The sequence below is a fragment of the Primulina huaijiensis genome, chromosome 4 (assembly GCF_012295235.1).
Source record: "Primulina huaijiensis isolate GDHJ02 chromosome 4, ASM1229523v2, whole genome shotgun sequence".
Lineage (NCBI taxonomy): Eukaryota > Viridiplantae > Streptophyta > Magnoliopsida > Lamiales > Gesneriaceae > Primulina > Primulina huaijiensis.
Genome location: NC_133309.1, coordinates 17,700,779 through 17,721,347, shown reverse-complemented (window position 1 = coordinate 17,721,347; position 20,569 = coordinate 17,700,779).

Sequence of the window (20,569 nt, the reverse complement as noted above, 5' to 3'; positions counted from 1 at the left end):
CTCTTTGTAAAGAAGAAGGATGGGAGCATGAGGCTGTGTATCGATTACCAAGAACCGAACAAAGTAACGATAAAGAATAAATACCCACTTCCAAGGATCGAGTACTTGTTCGATCAGTTGCAGGGAGCTACAGTGTTCTCTAAAATAGATCTTCGATCGGGGTATCATCAGCTGAAGGTGAAAGACGCAGATGTTCACAAGACAGCCTTTAGGACCAGGTATGGGCACTACGAGTTCTTAGTGATGCCATTTGGACTGACGAATGCTCTAGCAATTTTTATGGACTTGATGAACCGAGTATTCCAGCCTACCTATATCAGTTCGTCATAGGGTTCATTGACGACATTCTCATTTACTCAAAGAGCCATGAGGAGCATAGTCGGCATTTGAGGACAGTTTTACAGATTTTTCAGAGTCGCAAGTTATTTGCAAAATTCAGTAAGTGTAAATTTTGGTTGGAGAAGGTAGCGTTTTTGGGCCATATAATATCTAGCAGTGGTATTGAGGTGGATCCAGCTAAGGGAGCAGTAGTCAAGGAATGGGTTGAGCCAAAGAATGCGTTTGAGATTTGTAGTTTCCTAGGCCTAGCAGGCTACTATACGAAATTTATTCAAGGATTTTCTTCGATAGCAGTGCCACTCACTTCATTGACTAACAAGTTTACAAAATTCACATGGAGAGATGAATGTCAGAAGAGCTTTGATACTTTGGAGCAAACTCTTATTTCAGCGCCAGTGTTAGCCATGCCATCAGGGCAAGGAGATTTTGTGTTATACACCAATGCATCTAAGCTCGGGTTCGGCGCAGTGTTGATGCAGCATGGTCAGGTTATAGCTTATGCTTTCAGGCAGTTGAAATGCATGAGAAGAACTACCCAACCCATGATCTTGAGTTAGCCGCCGTTATCTTTGCTTTGATGATTTGGAGACATTACTTGTACGACGAGAAATGCCAGATATTCACTGATCACAAGAGTCTCAAGTATTTCTTCACACAAAAAGAATTAAATATGAGACATAGATGGTGGTTAGAATTCGTAAAAGACTATGATTGCGAAATTAGCTACCATCTAGGGAAAGCTAATGTTGTGGCAGATGCCTTGAGCCGAAAGGTTGCAGTCGTAGCACAGTTGCTAGTGCAGAGACCTCTTCAGTCTGAGATGCAGAGATTTGGCCTAGAGTTTTATCATAAGGGCAGAACTCCTAAGCTGTCTAATCTGACAGTCCACTCTTCTATGCTAGACCGAATCCGTAGAGGTCGGTCTTCAGATGAGCAGTTGCAGAAATCGAGACTAAAGGATGAGGCCAAGGGCAGTGTACTCTACACAGTGTCTGACGGTATTGTGAGATACAGAGGTAGAATGTGGGTTCCTAGTGTTGATTCGATCAGAGAGGATATTCTGACAGAGACACATGCATCTCCGTATTCCATTCGTCTAGAAGGTACCAAGATGTATAAAGATTTGCAGATCTTGTATTGGTGACCAGATATGAAGAGAGACATCCGTCGGTTTGTGTCTGAATGTCTCATTTTTCAGCAAGTGAAAGCTGAACATGGTCAGCGGGGATGCTTAAGCCACTCCCTATCCCTGAGTGGAAATGGGAGAATATTACCATGGACTTCGTTGTTGGGTTGCCGAGGTCAGTCAGAGGATCCAATGCTATTTGGGTTATAGTGGATCTACTTACTAAATCGGCACATTTCTTGCCAATGAAGATGACTTTCTCCATGATGCAGTATGCGGAGCTCTATATCAGGGAGATAGTCCGATTGCACGGAATCCCAGTTTCTATCGTGTCAGACAGGGACCCGAGGTTTACATCGTCTTTTGGAAGAGTTTGCATGCAACTATGGGGATGAAGTTGCTATTCAGTACAACTTTTCACCCTCAAACATATGGCCATTCTGAGCGAGTGATTCAGATTTTGGAGGATTTATTGCGAGCCTGTATGATCGATTTCTATGGGACTTGGGAATCGAAGCTATCTTTAGTGGAGTTTACCTACAACAACAGTTTCCAAGCATATATAGGTATGGCTCCCTATGAGGCACTGTATGAAAGGAAGTGCAGATCACCAATTCATTGGGATGAGGTTGGTGAGAGAGCAGAACTTGATCCAGATATAGTTCAGCAGACTGCAGATGTGGTGGTCAGGATACGAGATAGAATGAAGACCGCCTAGAGTCGTCAGAAGAGCTATGCTGATAAGAGAAGGGGAAATCTAGAGTTTTCCGTAGGTGATCACGTTTTCGTGAAGATAGAACCCATGAAAGGTGTTATGAGATTTGGGAAGAGAGGCAAGCTCAATCCGAGGTTTATTGGGCCGTTTGAGATTCTTGACAGAGTTGGGACGCTAGCTTATCGTGTATCCTTACCGTCGAATCTGGCCGGAGTACACAATGTGTTCCACGTCTCGATGTTGAGGAATTACCTAGCTAATCATTCTCATGTTTTGAGCTATGAGCCGTTACAACTTGCTCCAGATCTGTCATATGAGGAAAGACCTGTCCAAATCCTAGACAGACAGGAGCGTAGACTTCGGAACAAGGTAACCAAGCTGATCAAGGTTTGGTGGTTGAATCAATCGGTGGAGGAAGCCACTTGGGAGGCCGAGGCAGATATGAGGAGCCGCTACCCGGATTTGTTTGGTAAGATTTAATTTCGAGGACGAAATTTATATAACTAGGGGAGGAACTGTAAAGCCCAAAATCAGTACACGTAAATCTCATGCATTTATTTAATTGTTAAATCATTTATTTAATTTAAAATTTTTTTTATAGCTACGCACGTTTTATGAAATTGCATTATTTTAAAGTATTTATGTTATGTGATGCACGTTGTAATATTTTCTCGAGTTTCATGTTTCAGGCGGTTATTCGATGCGGGATCAAGGAGAAGAGACCGGTGACGATTTTGGTAATTTTTTTAAATGTGGTATTTTATTTTTAAGTTAAGGTTGGGGCATATTAATTAATTTAATAAGTTTCAGCATTTTAAAGCCTAAATTTTGTATTTAGTGAGTTTAGAAAATATTTTTTTAAAAAAACTTTTAAAGTTGGCTTTGTGCATTTTATTTTGTTAAAAAGGATAATTTTTTTAAAAAATCAGTGCGTGTTTATTTTAATTGAGGATTTTGGTTAAATTAGTGTGGGTTAACCTTTTAATTAGTATTTTTATTAGTTAAATTAGCACTAATTACTCCTAGTTATACACCCACACACACGTTAATACTATATTCACACCCACACACACTTTTTCGCACACTAGAAAATGATAACACACACACATGCTCAAATTACGTTTTTTCTCTTCTTTTAAATACTGCGATTTTTTGGTTGTTTTTTCGGAAAAACTTTCAACGTATGAAATGTATACTTTTTGATACCTTTGATTTGGCATAAAATTCAAAATATTTGGAGAAAAATTGAGTGTGTTATGGTGTTTTTCGTGGGACTGCTCAAACTGCGTTTTCTGAAAAATTATGTTATTGATGCATTCCTGAGGTGTTTGAGTTTCAGGCTTCGTTAGACATTACTAGGCCATCACTACTGCGATTAGACGTGATGTGGGATGTGTTTAGGTATTAATCAAGGTTCCATTTCGAGTCGGGGATGCCTCGGGAAGTAATATAAACCCTAGGAAGAATAATGATGTTGAACCTTGAATTTTTCTGTCGTTTTGTTGTTGCATTCGTTATTGGGGTCGTTTGGGTTGTTGGGATGGAAGGGAGTCAATACCGTAGCGTCCTAGGATGAGTCTCGAGGTATCGATTCTTAGTCTATTGGGTTGAGTTGGGAGAAATAAGCACCGTATAAGAATTTCCGCAGGTTTGATTTCATCCGAGGCTAGTCGGACCCCAACACGGACCCTGGCACGGGGTCCGTGCCTTTGTTTCCTTTGTAGTGTCAGTTTTGCGAGCCTACACGGACCCTGGCACGGGGTCCGTGCTTCCCTTCTTTTCGAGTATGTCCCTAACGTAGGTACACGGACCCTTATTGACCCAGGCACGGGGTCCGGGTCCCCTTTTTTTTTCTTCGAGACAAATTTTACAGAACCTACACAGACCGGTAGCCGGACTTGGGCACGGGGTCCGTGTACTCCGGATTTTGGGAAAAGTTATATTGTTTGCTTTGGGGTTTTATGTCATGGTTTTGTACGACGATTAATTGAGGTCAAGTCCCGAGTGACTTAGAATGTCATAAACTACTTATGTACTTCGGTGTAGAGCACGAGCACCTACGTCTAAGCTATGAAATATAAGTGTTTGAACTCATTTTAGTATATGCAGCACTGGTCCCAAGCGAGATCCAACGAATCCCTCAACGCAAAGTAAGTATGATGACGTGCAAAAGAAAACATTTTAAAGTTTTGAGGTATGCTAATTGTCTGCTGGCCAAATTATGTATAGGTTTGGAAGTCGGTCAACGTCGTCGAGGACCTCTCCACCCTGTTACAGCATGAACGGGTTTAGATCAGGATTGGAAAGCGGTAAAGCATGACCAGGGACCAATCCACCCGTTAAAGCATTAATGGGGATCTCATGTATGTGGCAGTGGATTTTCCATGTCAGCCCAGTACTGTGGTTTAGTCTGATCAGGCGCATTTATGTATGGGTCACTTGCTTTGAAACATGCCTCTACGCAAAATGATGAAGGTATGTATGTACAAGTATGCAAGCATGTTTATGAAAAGTTTTCACGTTATGGCACGTCTATGTTATGTATGTATGTTCAAGTTTAATTGCAATCTTAAAGTTTAAAGTATGTACGCTCTATTTTAAAGTTGCATGTGATTTTATTACGTATTACTTGTTACTTCAAGTTTATACATGTTGAGTATTTAGAATCACTAGACTTGATCGGTGCAGGTAAAGATGAGTTTGAGGAGACGAGAGGTGGGGATCAGTGAGCTGGCTTGGACTGAGCGGGAGGCTAAACCCGAGGACCTCCATGTTTTAAGTTTTTATGAATGTCCAAAACACTTTGATTTATGTTACTAGTTGTGAGATTTTAAACATATACTTTTGGCAAACTTTACTTTGAGATCTTTTGTGCAACTACTCTGGAATGAACTGTTTGTTTCATCGAATTTTGAAGATTCACGATTTTTTTATGAAAATTTTTATTTTTCCGCAAATTTTATACTAGTTAAAAATACAGTATGTTACACCACGCCCTCTGTTGCTGCTAAGCATACTACTGGTTCCTCCTCCGCACCAACGCCAATGGCCGTGACTGAGCCACAGGAAGCTCTGGGTGAGCCCATTTTTTCTTCGGAAGATGTGGAATCTTTGGCTTAGTTTCTCAATCGCCTAAGAGAAGAAAAGGCTGCAAAACAAACTTCTACTGATGAAAAAGAATCTGATACTGAGCCTGATGAAGAAATGGCTCAAGAATTTGAGGAAAATCGTTCTGCTACTGTCTCAAGTCCCTCGTCCACCTTGGACTTTGAGAATGAGGAAGAAATTGATGGAGAATCCCCTGATGCTGACTCTGGTTCAGCCGATGATGATGTTTTAGATACTGTTGGTGTTGGCAGTGGTGTTGACAACACCATGGACAATACCTCTGATGAAGATTATGATCTCGGTGCTGCCTTCTTGAATGCTTTCTAATCCGAGAATGCTGTGGGACTATGGAGTCTGTATGCTCATCGAGATTCATAGAGGAAAGGAATGTAGACATAGAGGCTTATGAGATGCATAACTTAATCGCATTCCTCACCAACCGACGCCTGCTCGCAACAGTGACCTCTGTAATGCCCTATCCAAAGAGGCCTGTGAGAGAATTCTACGGTAATCTGACTGCTGCTGTAGGAGATGTGAATTCAATCCGCTTCGGACGAGTTTTTGTGCATGATGTCATTTACCAGTTCTCCCTTGAAGTTATTTACGAACACTATGGCACACCGAGTTCTACTGAGGACGCTCCTCCAGCTAACATTGACGAAATCACCACCGTACTGACTGGGGGTGTTATCACCAAGTTTTCAGTCCGCCTTCATCGCCTTGCTGCTACTACCTTAACTTATTTTTATTCAGTCCTGCACAAGACAACACTAAAAAATTGGACTCCCTCCTCAAACACCACTGTGATAACAAGGTCGCATGCCGTCGCTTTGTTTGCAATTGGTACTGGTCGACCATTCAACTTTGGTGAGTTGGTGTTCCACACCACTTTGCAATTTGCAGAAAGAGGTTTGAAGCCCACGAAGCTTCCCTTTCCATCCCTGATCTATGGAATTCTATAATCGCATGGGTTCGTCAGGGAAGAAGATGAACACTTGGTGGGAATAAGGAAATCACTGAAAATTGCCCTTGCCTACTTCAAAGGGAATTGGATATTGGATCTTCCCTGGTCTGCTACTGGTGTTGTCCCATATAATGGCAACACTGCCCCCTCATCATCCTCCATTCCTGAAGGGTTTATCTTAATAACTACTTCCGAGATCCACGCGCAAATTTAATTTGGGCTGCAACAAATTAAATAGGTCAAGGACGTCATTGCTTACTATGAAAATCAGATAGCTGACTACCGACTGCTTCTAGAAGTCAGTGTGAATTCTAGTCCAAAAGGGGGAGATGAGCCAAAAATGGGAAAGGGAGATGCTGCTGTTGTTGGTACCTCAGCAGGAACATCAGGAACTCGCACCGATGACCCCGATGCGGATAGTGAAAACTGAGTCCCTATGTTTTCTGCTTTCTTATGCTTTGTCCCTTTCGTTGTTTTTCTTTCTCTTTTGCTCCTATGTTTTGTCTATTGTGTCGCTCAATTAATGATTAATGAACTCCTATTTCTTTTGCATTCATTTGACTTCTCTTGGTGTCTAGTGTTTTGAGTTGGTGTTGACAACACTGTCCACAACACCAAATGAACTAACATGTCTAAGTCAGGGGGAGCTTATATGAACTTCAAACTCAGAAGGAGCTTATTGATTACGAGATTTATTGCCAAGATCATCATTTTTGGAAATTTTGTCCAGAAATGTAAAAAGAGAGAGATTGAAAGGAATATTTTATTCCTATTTAATATATATTCTATCTAAATAGAAATATTAGAATTTTACATTTGTAAACTAATTTAAATTGATTAGACGATAAGATTCATTCCTAGATAATTATATTCTTTGGATTTATTCCACATAATTTAATTTAGGAACTTATCTCTAAGATATAACATCTAGTTTAAAATAGAGTTTGATTCCTAATAATCTCTTGGTTTTCCTTGTTTGTAGGATTTGAGTATCTATGAAAAGATATTAAGGAAAAAGAAAAAAGATCTATATAGGAGGAATACTTAGAGAGAAGGGATGACAGAGTTTTTCTAAGAAACATTATTACGCAGCTGCTGAAGGATTCGCTGAACTTGCATAAGTTTAGTATTTGTGATTTCCGTGTAAAAGTTTTGTGTGATTGATTCACATACTATTCGTGTTGCTGGTTGGTGTTGCCAACACTCGAATAACAACACTGATGCAGAGAGTTGATCGAAGAGTGGTTTCATTTGTTTTAAGCAATATGTGTTTTTGTTTATGCATCTATATTTGATTTTTGCTATTGATGCATATTTTAATTCCTTGGAGTGTCAAGGAATTTAGCTTTAGTATTTTTACTAGTATTGTTTTGTGTAAACGATTTACATAATTTTCTAGTGAATTTTTTGTCATGAGCATAATGATGTTTATTTATTAAAGTTATATTTGTGTGGTAATAATTAATTTCCGCTGCATGTTGTGTGCTGGTGTTGATAACACCCGAGCACAACACTAAAATCTGATACCCACATTTTACTTATTTCCTGTACGTTTATATGCAACTATCCCTTTCACATAGGAATAATAATTTGTGCTCAATTGTTATTAATTTTAACCAAGATATAACGCTCGGATGAACCCTCTCAAAGCACGAGCTCAAAACGTTTTTTAGGTATCTGTTTTTTCAGATGTCTCGATTTGTCAATTGTTAGAGTAGATTCTCTGTAATCCAACTGTTGGTTAGGGATTTTATTGACTCAGTTGTAATAAACAATCTTTGTTTTAATATAATTTAACTTTTAATGGTTTTGTTTTACTATATCTGTATATCAATGCAATCAGCATAGATAAAGTCCTTGATTATACTTTAATACAAATGAATCGTAATTCGATGTTGAAACTCATTTGTAAACACTGTATAATCTAAATTCGTTCCTATTCGATTCAGTTGCCTAAAACATGGAGAAATGTCGCTTGAGCTCGAGACTAGCATCTGTGATGTTGTGTACTGCGTTTCTTAGTAAGGAAATAGAGATGTCCAAACATGCAGATGGGTAGTCATATGATGATTATACCGAACAACCCTTTCTCGGACTTTCCAAGTGGTTATCATTCATCGAGATGATAAGTCCGTGGTTATGATTGTACATCATTAATCCTTACGACCCGGGACAACACTGAGGCTCTATATGCTAGGGCTGTGCTTTGACTCGTTTACCGGCTCCAGGAGAGTCATTAGGTGGCGAGGTTGGGTATAGTTGCGACACATATAGGAGCCAGTGCATTGTAGTTGGGGATTCACCGCTCACCTATGGGTGTGGATATCTTATGTGATATGAAGTAATAATAGTGCATGAAATCTCTGGCCAGAGTATGATATGTACATTGGAGAAGAAGTTTCCCAAATAGTAAACGCGATGCCACTATTATATGTGTCATATAGTTATCGTATTAATATGCAACCCTCGATGAACCAATGGTTGCAGATTCGATCGGGATATATGAGATGAAGGGACCGTACTGTACGTTAATCATAATCGACTGGTTCTTGTAGGCACTTTCAGTGATACCTAGGGGATCATGGGGTGATGCTACTAGACGCTCTTACCATGATCCGATGGGTGCAATCAGAAATGAGTTCTGACATTCTTGATCAAGGTGTGGATGAAAAGAATGAGGCTAATTAGGATAATCCCAAATAAGAATAAATGTTATTCTGAATCATAAGGAGTTGTGAACCCACGGCTAGCTGTATCCCTGAACCATTGAGGGTCACAAAAGTACTGGATCGTTTGTTCCCGTTGAGAGAATCAATTCAAGAAGTTGAATTTATATTATGATATAGTAAATTCAAGGAGTTGAATTTATGAGATAGTAAATTCAAGAAGTTGAATTTATGAAATTTGGAGAAAATAAATTCAAGGAGTCGAATTTATAAAATTTGATAATTTAATTTATTAAGCTCAAAAGTTGAGTTTATTAAATATTAAATTTTGGAGATAATAAATTCAAGGAGTTGAATTTATAATTAAATATTAAATTCAAATGTTGAATTTATAAGGGATTTAAATTAAATGTAATGGGTATATGTATAATGGGCTTCCAAGAGTACAAAACCAACATACATATTACTAAGGTTCTTAATTGTATTTTAAAAGATTTATTAATTAATTAAACTAATTGGACTAGAATAATTAATTGATTAAGTCCATTAAGTATTTAATTTTATTAATGGGCCCTAAGCTTATATATATTTGTATTAGGCTTAAGGTTAAAATAATTCATTCAAAATTTTCGAAAATCCTCCTACTTCTCTCTTCAAAATTTTGGCCACTTCCTTTTGAATGAGAAGTTTGAGCCGTCTCTCTTTTTCAATCTCCAACGTAAAAACTTCTTTTAATTTTTCTAGTGCGAATTAGAAGAGGAACAAATCATCTAGTCGTGGACTTGATTAGAAGAAAGGAGTCCTTGAAGAAAGTTCGTAGGGATTCATCAAGAGCTAGATCCGTCAATACCGGATTAGTTGGAGCCAAGTGATTTATTCACAAAAGGTATAAATTCCTACGCCCTATGGATATTTTGATTTTGAAAACCATACGAATACCCAATCAAATATATTTTGATTTTCAAAATAAAATAAAAACTTTAAAACTTCCGCTCCGTTTGGGCGTGTAGAAAAACGAGATCCAACAGTATCATTTTACTAATCCCACTTATAAGATTATGAAAATTTTCTATCTATCAAACTGGGTATTACAATTTGTTAAATTGGGTTCTTGCTGCTCACTGAATCGAGTTTTGTCTTTTCCGATTGGATTGGATTGTATCCTACTGGGTGGGTAACGTAACCTCACCTAGCCTTGCCCCAACTACTCCGAGTACATCACGTTTTAGCCACTGTGCTTGCAAGACATATTTATTACCTTGCTTGGAATCTGTCTCTGCGACAGTTGTATCTAAATCAAATGATCAAACGTTTGAAAATTTATCGAAATTTATAGTTAATGTTAACTCGACTTAAATATATGAAATAGCATAGTATTTTAAACATCACATTTCAATTGCTCTTCTTACACGAGTAATTTTTGCTTNAATAATTAATTCAATAAAATATAAATGGGCAAGCTCATTATGCCTGTAGGTAGGAACAACTTATAAATTAAAATCGAATATACAATCTTTTGTTTCGTGAGAAATAAATATTATATTATTTAGTTATTATAATATAGTTATTTATTATCAAATATATTGATTTAATTATTTTCTTATTATATAAAATGATTTATATTTCTTTAATCAATAAAATTGACAAATATTCATATAATTTGAAAATTAGAGCAATTCTTTGACTCTGATAACAAAGTGTTAAGATCGAGAAAGAGTTTAGAGGGGGGTGAATGAACTCTTTCAAACTTTTTATTTAAAAGTAAGTTTTCAACCGTTTTTGAGGAAAATTCTTTCTCAAACGGTTGGAAATGTAAACCACTGATTAGTGCGGATAACGGTTCACAATTCTCAATTGATAGTTCAAACTTGTTTAGCAAACTAAATAAATTGTGGTTGGAAAAGTAAGAGCTTGCAAGAAGTAAATAACACAAGGTTTTTATGGATGTTCGGAGATTGAATATTCCTACGTCACCCCTTCTTCCTTTTCAGGAAGGATTTCACTAAAAAACTTTAGCTTTACAACGTATTTGCAACAGCCCACTCCAACCAGGACTTATCAGACTGCCTGTATTGGAACACTTAGTGATCACTTTACACTTTTGGGTATTAAGAACACTTAGTTCACCAGACATCAAGACTTGATCTAATAATCAAAATTTTTTTGATGTGAATAAACACTTTTGGAATGAGTAGCACGAAAATGATCCTAATATGATCAAATAATTTTCTGTTCAAAGCGTGCTGATTGAGTGAAGAAATATGTGATCTTCTAGAAGCGCTCGGAAATCTTTTCAAGTATGCAAGCAGTTTGATATGTTTCGATTGTAAGCTTCGTGTGTTATTCTGCTAGCACACTCTTCCGTTAATATACACGATTTTCTTAACGGTCGGGAGGGACATAGCAACGTTAACCTGGTATCTGAACAGATGAGTCACTGTCGTCTTTATGAGCATTAAATGTTCTTTAATGAACACATTTAATCTTTCTTTTGCTCAGCACCGTTCTGAAGCGTTTTTCTTGAGGAGTTCCCTTTATAGTAATTGTTTTTGGCGACATAACATGAAGTCTTTTCTTGGTCTCCCTTATCTGGGATAGAGCCATAAATGCGGATCATTCTTGGAACAGATGTATATATGTTGACTTCAAGATGATGTAATACTTTGACTGTTTAAAACCGGTTAGAGAATGTCTTTGAGTAATAAATGGTCATTCTCAAATGATACGGTTCTGATAAGCGGTTGAAACTCCTTTTCTAGAAAGATACACCATCATTTGAGCTGGACGGTTGAACTGGTAGATGTTACACATATGAGCTGCAGAGCTGTCTTGTTTTTGTCATACGCCAAAATTCTTTGGGAATAATATTTTCTTCAACACAGAGTGTCACATAAACATGAATTAAATTTAAAAATTTATTCTTATGTAACGAAAATATTATAATAAAATAACTTTTCAAGTCTTCAGAAAACAAATTATTTATTCACTCCATCAATCAAATTTCTATACAATATTTTTTTCGAAATAAATTTAGATATTAAAATATAATCTAATGTAATATATTCAAATTTAAAGATAACTGGTAGGGATGTAATCGAGTCGAGCCGAGCCGAACTCTTGAATGTTTGAGCTTGGTTCGTTTATAATCGAACCGAGCTCGAGCTTTATTTAACGAATATATGCATGGCTCACGAGCTTATTCAAGCCTTTATCGAGCCTAAACAAGCATAATAAATATGAATTATACATTTAAATTTTCATTAAATTAATTAAAAAGTAAATTATATATTTAAAGAAAAATATATTATTTTTATTAAAATTTGTAAATTTATTATAATAAATAAATTTAATAGATTTTTCTATATATTTCATAAATAAGATGCAAAATCAATAAATCAAATATCAAAACTATTATTTTTTCATCTAAAAGATTACTCATGAACTTACCAACGAACATGTTCACGAGCCAACGAGCCGAGTACTGTAAAGCTTGAGTTTGGTTTGTTTATCTTAACGAGCCTCATTAAACGAGCTCAAACGAGCTTTTATCGAATCGAGCTTCGAATAGCTCACAAACGGTTTGGTTCGTTTTCATCCCTAATAACTGGTATGATAAAATCCAGAATATTAATATAATTAAATTTATTGTTTTATAAAATTATTAGCAATATTATTATTCAAAAACCATTTTTAAAAATTAAGGATATATATGTTAAAAAACTAAAAATTGAATAACATTTATATCTGGATCGTAGATTTTTTTATCAACAATCTTTTTAACATAAAATTAAGCCCCTAAAAATAAAATCATGCCTACGCACTTGGATATAGATGGTAGGATCAAATGCTTATCATTTTACCATAATATGTAACTAATGGTAAAGTACAATTCAAATGCTTTAAATCATACAACTATCAAGATATCATGTTTTAATTGCTTACAGAAATTAGTGTAACTAATGTTAGAGTCGATGTCCAGCGAACCAACTTATAACTTGAGTTTTATTAACTATTATGTAAAAATAATTTTTATTTTAATAATATTTTACGATTTTAACCAATTATGAAATTTCATTTATCTGTATACTCATGCAAGCTGTATAGATGAAGTAATTGAATATACTATAGTACAATGATGTCTATCTTGCAACGTAGATCATCATGAAATTCATTAAGATGTGTATTGAAACGACTAGCTACTAAATCTCAAAAAATACATTGAAAGGCATGCATGCAATAACAACTGTAAATCACACATTTTAAAATGAAAGTATTCCATTACTGGTAAAAATAATGCAGTTAAAAAATAAGAGTAATCATCAAACCCTAGACTGCCGTTTAAAAAAAATAACTCAAATGGGAAGCATGCAAAAATCCTGAAAAACAATCGACATGTAAATACGAAAGTGTGTGAAAATATCATTGTTTATTCCTAACTCATAAACATAATGTGTGAAAAAATATGGTCCTCGGGTTAGCGTGCGCACATCCAGTTCTTCCTACTCAGTCTTCGGCGCCTCCAGTCTCCTAATCAAATTGCTCACCTGCATTATTCACACCTAGTGAGTCTAAAAGCTCAACACAACTCTAACGTTATAACAAGTACATATACATAATATGCAGCAGTGAAAAGTACTGTACTTAAAATAAACGTCACGATCTTAAAAGAATGAACTTAAACATATCGTTTCAAAGCATAACGTGTCCAAAACATGTCTCATCATATCAACATATACGCGTTCATTTCTCTATTTGAATTTAGATAATTAGTTGTTACTTTCGTATTAGCTCTAATCGATTGATCCATCTACGTATAACCGTGGTACCTAGCGACGATGACATCAGCAACAGTATTACCCATCCACTCAACCAAGCTTTTCCCAACTTAAACCATGACTCAAACCTACATGACCAACCCTTAAACCACTTATTTCAGATCACCTAGGAGTCTCAGAAAAGACCGAATAGCTGTTGGAATTATTTCAGCACGCAAGCACCGAAAACCATAGTGCGTTAAACCTTCAAATTATCGACCCTATGCCTAACCAACCTGAACTATCCTTCAACCATTGCTACCTAGGACCAAGATCAAACCAAGGACACCCTATTGGACTCTCTAGCCACGCATACAGCTCCATGCGCTTGGTCGTGCGTGAGTTACTCGAAAACAAGCCAAAACCCGATCCTATTAAACTCATGCCCCTCGTCCGACTCCTAGGTTGTGGCCAGACTTGGTTGAGCCATCTTGGACCACGTCTCAGACCCCTAAGATCTGCACCGTGGCTCGGTTCAACTCCCCAACAGCCGTTCCTCTTCCCAAAGCCCGAACTAGCCCCATATATCACATAAATACCTTAGGTTCGATCTGCCCTCACCAAGACTAGACCAGCTCGTGAATCCAGCGCCTTGACGCCTTTACTCTCAACTTGTACAGCCATTTAACACCTAGCTCTAGCAAACCCTTGCACAAGAACCATGACGGCCCTAACCCTTGGGGATGTGGTAATACATCTAAGAAATTATTCCATCGAACGTACTCCCCTCTGATCCAGGAATAGAGACATGTACTAAATGTCATGTCTAAGCCAAGGAACTTACGCCACGGAAGGGAGAGACAAAGTAACTGCAGGAACAAAAAAGACTCCTAAATTGGCGCACTAAAGGGCCGTCAACCACTTCAGTAGGGGCACGATCAGGCGCTGAATGAGATTGGGCGATAAGACCATCCGAAGGTAAGGGAGAAGGAGGTCGAATTGGGTGATAAATTTCAATTAGGGAGTAGCGATCAATCAGAAAGAGTTTGGCCGTTAGCTGTCGAAGTAGGGGGAAGGGAAAGTCCGAAGACTATATCTCAATCGAACTGAATCTAGGGGCTCGAAGAGCTGAGCCGTGTAAGGACGCGGGGATATAACAAGTAAGCAACAAGGTTCTCTCTTCAGGACCGACTACAACAAGCTCGCTGTCACGCCCCGTGTCCGAAGCGATGGTGACATCCGGCATTGTTTAACAATTATATTGAAAACAATAAAGCCTCGTATCAAATCAAACCAGTCTTTTTCATAAATTAAGTATTGTCTTACAATGACAATGAAATAAATACATCAGAGTTGCGAAATGCGGAAAACTAAACAAAAGGAATAAATTGGTTCTTGATCTTGATCATCGTTCACCAACCCCAGAAATCTTCCTACTCCTCCTCATTTATTTGTTCTTCATTTTTATCTGAAATTTGTAAGGGGTGAGTGTTTTGGGAAACACTCAGCAAGTGGGGGTCGATCGATTCCAAGATACATATAGAACTTAATCTTTAAAAATTTCCTTTAACATGCTTTCAAAATTTATATTCTTAGCTTAACCAGACGAGAACGAACCGAATAAAAGACGGAACTTATCAAATGATTCAGAACAGAACAGAAACAATTCAGATCATTTCAAAACAGACAAAACACAACACTGTTACTCATCTCATATTCATGGTCAAATTGTCCCGAATATGTTAGTCCTCTAAGGGGTGAGGCCAGAGCATGGTTTTATACCCACCAATGGGGGCAAGAACAGAACATGGTTTTATACCCACCAATGGGGGANATCGATTCCAAGATACATATAGAACTTAATCTTTAAAAATTTCCTTTAACATGCTTTCAAAATTTATATTCTTAGCTTAACCAGACGAAAACGAACCGAATAAAAGACGGAACTTATCAAATGATTCAGAACAGAACAGAAACAATTCAGATCATTTCAAAACAGACAAAACACAACACTGTTACTCATCTCATATTCATGGTCAAATTGTCCCCAATATGTTAGTCCTCTAAGGGGTGAGGCCAGAGCATGGTTTTATACCCACCAATGGGGGCAAGAACAGAACATGGTTTTATACCCACCAATGGGGGACAGAACAGAACTACAATTCTCGTCCCATTTCAATTTCGAATCGTAACAGTGCAAATCGAATTCGGAAGTCACAGACAGAACTTTTCAGATATTCAGATTTCAGAGTTTTCATACTTACACAGCAGAATCAAGAAGTTCGAAGCACAGAAGAGAACACATAATCGATCGTAATTTAAAAAAAACAGACTATTATTTTCGAAAAAAAAGGGACACACCAACATGCATGTCACGTTATTTATATCAATGTTTAAAAATACAACGAAATACATAACAAAAGCCCACTTACCGTATCTTGAAGGTGGAACCAGATTTATTTGCAAACTTTGGCACCTTGCCTCTCGAAATTTCTGTAGCACCTCGACGTATCTTTCACAAATACTGTCTTTACTCCGACAGCACTTGGCACAGGATGGAAATTCTAGACGGCACAAAATCTTCCCTTTCTTTTCTTCCTTTACTCCGGCCGAATGTTATAGGGAGAAGGGGAGAGAGGACCAAAATTTTATAGGTTTGGTGGTGTGTCATCTCTCAACCAAATGAGTAGTATTTATAGGCACAAAAAAACTCTCCACCTTGCCACCCCCTTGGCCGAATTCTTGGCCATCAAGAAAAGCTTGAATGTGATCAATTGTAGACCAAAATTCCATGTGTTCTCGAAATTCCAAGACTAGTTATAATGGTGGGTTCAAAGTTTCTTGCATTCCTCAAGTTCTAGAATGATCATCCAAACTCCCATGCATTCTTCAAGTTCTAGAATGATCATCCAAACTCCCATGCATGTTAAGTTTGTCTTAACTCCTAGCTCCTTCATTGATTATTTCTTGCATACTTAATTTGTCCAAATCTTTAGCTCCTCCCTTAGTTCCCTTTTTGGTCTTGTTAGGACAAGCTTCGTTGAGCTTCTTTGAGCTGACAGATCGAGTCGTTGAGCTGGGGTTTTTCTCCTCCCGTGACAATACTTCGATGGATGTGGTTACTTGTAGTTTGGCTTCCTGTTGAGCTAATTCCCGAGCTTTGATGATGCTTCCTCGAGTTAAGTTAGCTGAAATCTTAAGTTTATATTCAAGTTATTCTGTTGGAATGAAAATTTTCGAGCTTAGTTTGAGTTAAATTTCAAATTCGTATTACTTACTTGATTTGCTTTGGATCATAAAATCCCGGGTTCTCACATCTCTCCCTCCTTATTAAAAGTTTCGTCCTCGAAACTTGCATTAGCTTGATAATTCGAATAGATGAGGGTATTGTGATCGCATCTTCTCCTCGAGTTCCCAAGTTGCCTCTCTTTCAGTATGATTTGACCATTGTACCTTGACATAAGGTATTGTCCGATTTCTCAACACTTGGTCTTTTGAGTCCACTATTCTGGTAGGGACTTCTTCGTATTTGAGTTCTTCGTTGAGGTTTCCTTCAATCATTAGGGGTGTAACTTTGAGTACGTGACTAGGGTCTGAGACATACTTCCTCAACCGTGAGATGTGGAAAACATTATGTATTCTGGACATATCAAGCGGTAAAGCTAGACGGTAGGCTAAGGTTCTCACCTTCTCCAGTATCCCGAACGGTCCCACATATCTTGGGTTCAACTTTCTGGACTTACTGAACCGAACTACTCCTTTCATAGGAGAGACTTTGACGTAAGCTTTTTCACCAACTTCTAATTCCAACGGTCTCCTCTTCAAATCTGCCCAGCTCTTCTGTCTATCCTGGGCTGCCTTGAGTCTTTCTTTAATTATATCGACCTTGTCAATGGTCATTTGAACAAGTTCTGGTGCAGTAACAGCCTTTTCTTCGACCTCGTCCCAATATAGGGGCGACCTGCACTTTCTTCCATACAAAGCTTCATACGGAGCCATCTCGATGCTACTGTGATAGCTGTTGTTGTAGGCGAATTCGATCAGGGGTAACTGTTCACTCCAATTTCCAGAAAAATCCAGCGTACATGCCCTCAGCATATCTTCGAGGGTTTGAATTGTCCTTTCGTTTTGGCCATCAGTCTGAGGATGATAGGCCGTGCTGAGAGTAACCTTGGTTCCCATCGCCTTTTGAAAACTTTTCCAGAACGTTGATACAAATCTTGGATCTCTGTCAGATAATATACTTGCTGGAACCCCATTTAGTCTTACTATATTGTCCATATACAAAGTAGCTAGCTTATCCAGGTTGTAAGTCATTCGTACCGGCAAGAAATGTGCAGACTTGGTCAATCTATCAACGATTACCCAGATTCCATCGTGCCCTTACCTTGATTTCGGTAGCCCTACTACAAAATCCATGGAGATGTCATCCTACTTCCATTTTGGTATTTCCAATGGTTGTAGAAGTCCTCCAGGTCTTTGATGTTCTGCCTTGACTTGTTGACAGGTTAGGCACTTGGAAACAAAGACGGCTACGTCTTTCTTCATTCCATTCCACCAGTAGTTGTTCTTCAGGTCTCTGTAAATTTTGGTGCTTCCTGGATGTACTGAAAATCTCGATTTATGTGCCTCGGTCATTACTTCTTCTCGAATTCCATTGACATCGGGTACATACAATCGCCCTCTCATCCAAAGGATACCATTCTCGTCAATTTGAAATTCTGGAAGTTTTTCTCCTTGGATCTGTTCTTTAATTTTAAGGAGAGAGGTGTCTCGACTTTACTTCAATTTAATGGTTTCTCGAAGTCCTGGTTGTGCTGATAGTGAAGATAAGTTTACCTATCCAAAATTTCTTCGACTCAATGCATCTGCCACCTTATTCGCTTTGCCTGGATGATAGTTGATTACTAAATCATAGTCTTTCAGAAGTTCCATCCATCTTCTTTGCCTCATATTTAACTCTTTTTGAGTGAAAATGTTCTTGAGGCTCTGGTGATCAGTAAATACTTCACATTTTACTCCATAAAGATAGTGCTTCCAGATTTTGAGTGCAAACACAACCGCAGCTAATTACAGGTCGTGAGTTGGGTAATTTTTCTCAAACGACTTTAATTGCCATGAGGCATAAGCAATTACCTGACATTCTTGCATTAGTACACACCCTAGATCTCCTTTTGAAGCGTCACTATATACTGTGAAGTCCTTGCCATCTTCAGGGAGGATTAATACTGGTGTAGTTGCGAGTTTTGTTTTCAGGGTTTCAAAACTCTTTTCACATGCTTCATTCCAAATGAACTTTGAGCTCTTCTGAGTAAGTTTGGTAAGAGGAATGGCAATTGCCAAAAATCCTTCCACGAACTTCCTATAATAGCCAGCTAAACAAAGAAAACTCCTTACTTCAGTTACTGTCTTTGGTTGTGGCCAATCATTGATTGCCTCTACCTTCTTTGGGTCTACTGACACTCTAAGTTCAGAAATTATATGGCCTAGGAATGCCACACTCTTTAACCAAAACTAACTCTTTTTGAATTTGGCATATAGTTCTTTCTCTCGCAATGTCTGCAACGTGAGATGCAAATGTTCTCGATGTTCCTCCTCACTTGGTGAGTATACCAAGATATCATCTATAAAAACAACCACAAACTTGTCGAGATATTGTTTGAACACTCGATTCATCATGTCCATGAATGTTGCAGGAGCATTTGTTAAACCAAAAGGCATTACTGTAAATTCGTAATGTCCATATCTTGTCCTAAAAGAAGTTTTAGGGATATCCTCAGTTTTGACTTTCAGTTGATGATATCCAGATCTTAGATCGAGTTTTGAGAAAACCTTGGCTCCCTTTAGCTGATAAAAAAGATCGTCTAGTCTCGGGAGTGGGTACTTATTCTTTATGGTGATCTTGTTTACCTCCCGGTAGTCAATACATAGCCTCATACTCCCGTCCTTCTACTTGACGAATAGTACTGGGGCTCCCCACGGGGATGAACTGGGGCGGATCTGCTTCTTGTCCAGTAATTCCTGCAGTTGCTCCTTTACCTCCTTTAGTTCCGCTGGAGCCATTCGGTATGGTGCCTTTGAAATGGGTGCAGCACCAGGGACCAAATTTATTTCAAATTCTACTTCTCTATTGGGTATCTCACCCAGTAACTCCTCGGGAAAAACCTCTGGAAATTCCTGAACAATTGGAATATCTTCCAACTTTGGGACTTCTTCTCCCTTGATCTCAGTGATCATTGCCAGATAAATTTCTTCTCCTCCTTTTATGGCCTCCAGGCTTGTGAGGCAGATAGAAGAGATTTCCTTTCTCTAGATGTTCCGTGATATACGACTTCCTCTTGGGCCGGAGTCTAAAGTCTAATTTCTTTCTTTTGACAGTCTACCATGGCATGGTTTTTAGCTAACAGTCCATTCCAAGAATGATGTCAAACTCAACCATATTGAGTTGAATCAATTCCATTTCGAAAGTTTGTTTACTGATGCCAATTTTATAGTTTTGATACACTTTGCGTGTCTCAATTATTTTACTCGTTGGTGTTGCCACTCTTAATGGTTCACTAAGAGTATCATGTTCAAGTTTAAGCTTTTTAGCAAATCTTCTAGACACAAATGAGTGCGTAGCACTACAATCAAACAAGGTATATGCAGGCATTTCATTGAGTAAGATAGTACCTGCTACCACTTCATTGGTGTTATCAGCTTCTTCTTGGGTGATTGCATATACCCGTGCATTGGATTTGTTTTCATTTTGCTTGCTGGGCCCCGTTCTTTTGTCCTTGTTGTCTGGACAATCTTTAATCCTATGACCCATCTTTCCGCATTTAAAACAAGCGCCTGTCTTCCGATAACATTCTCCAACATGCTTCTGTCGACAAGTATCGCACCACTTCCCTTCCT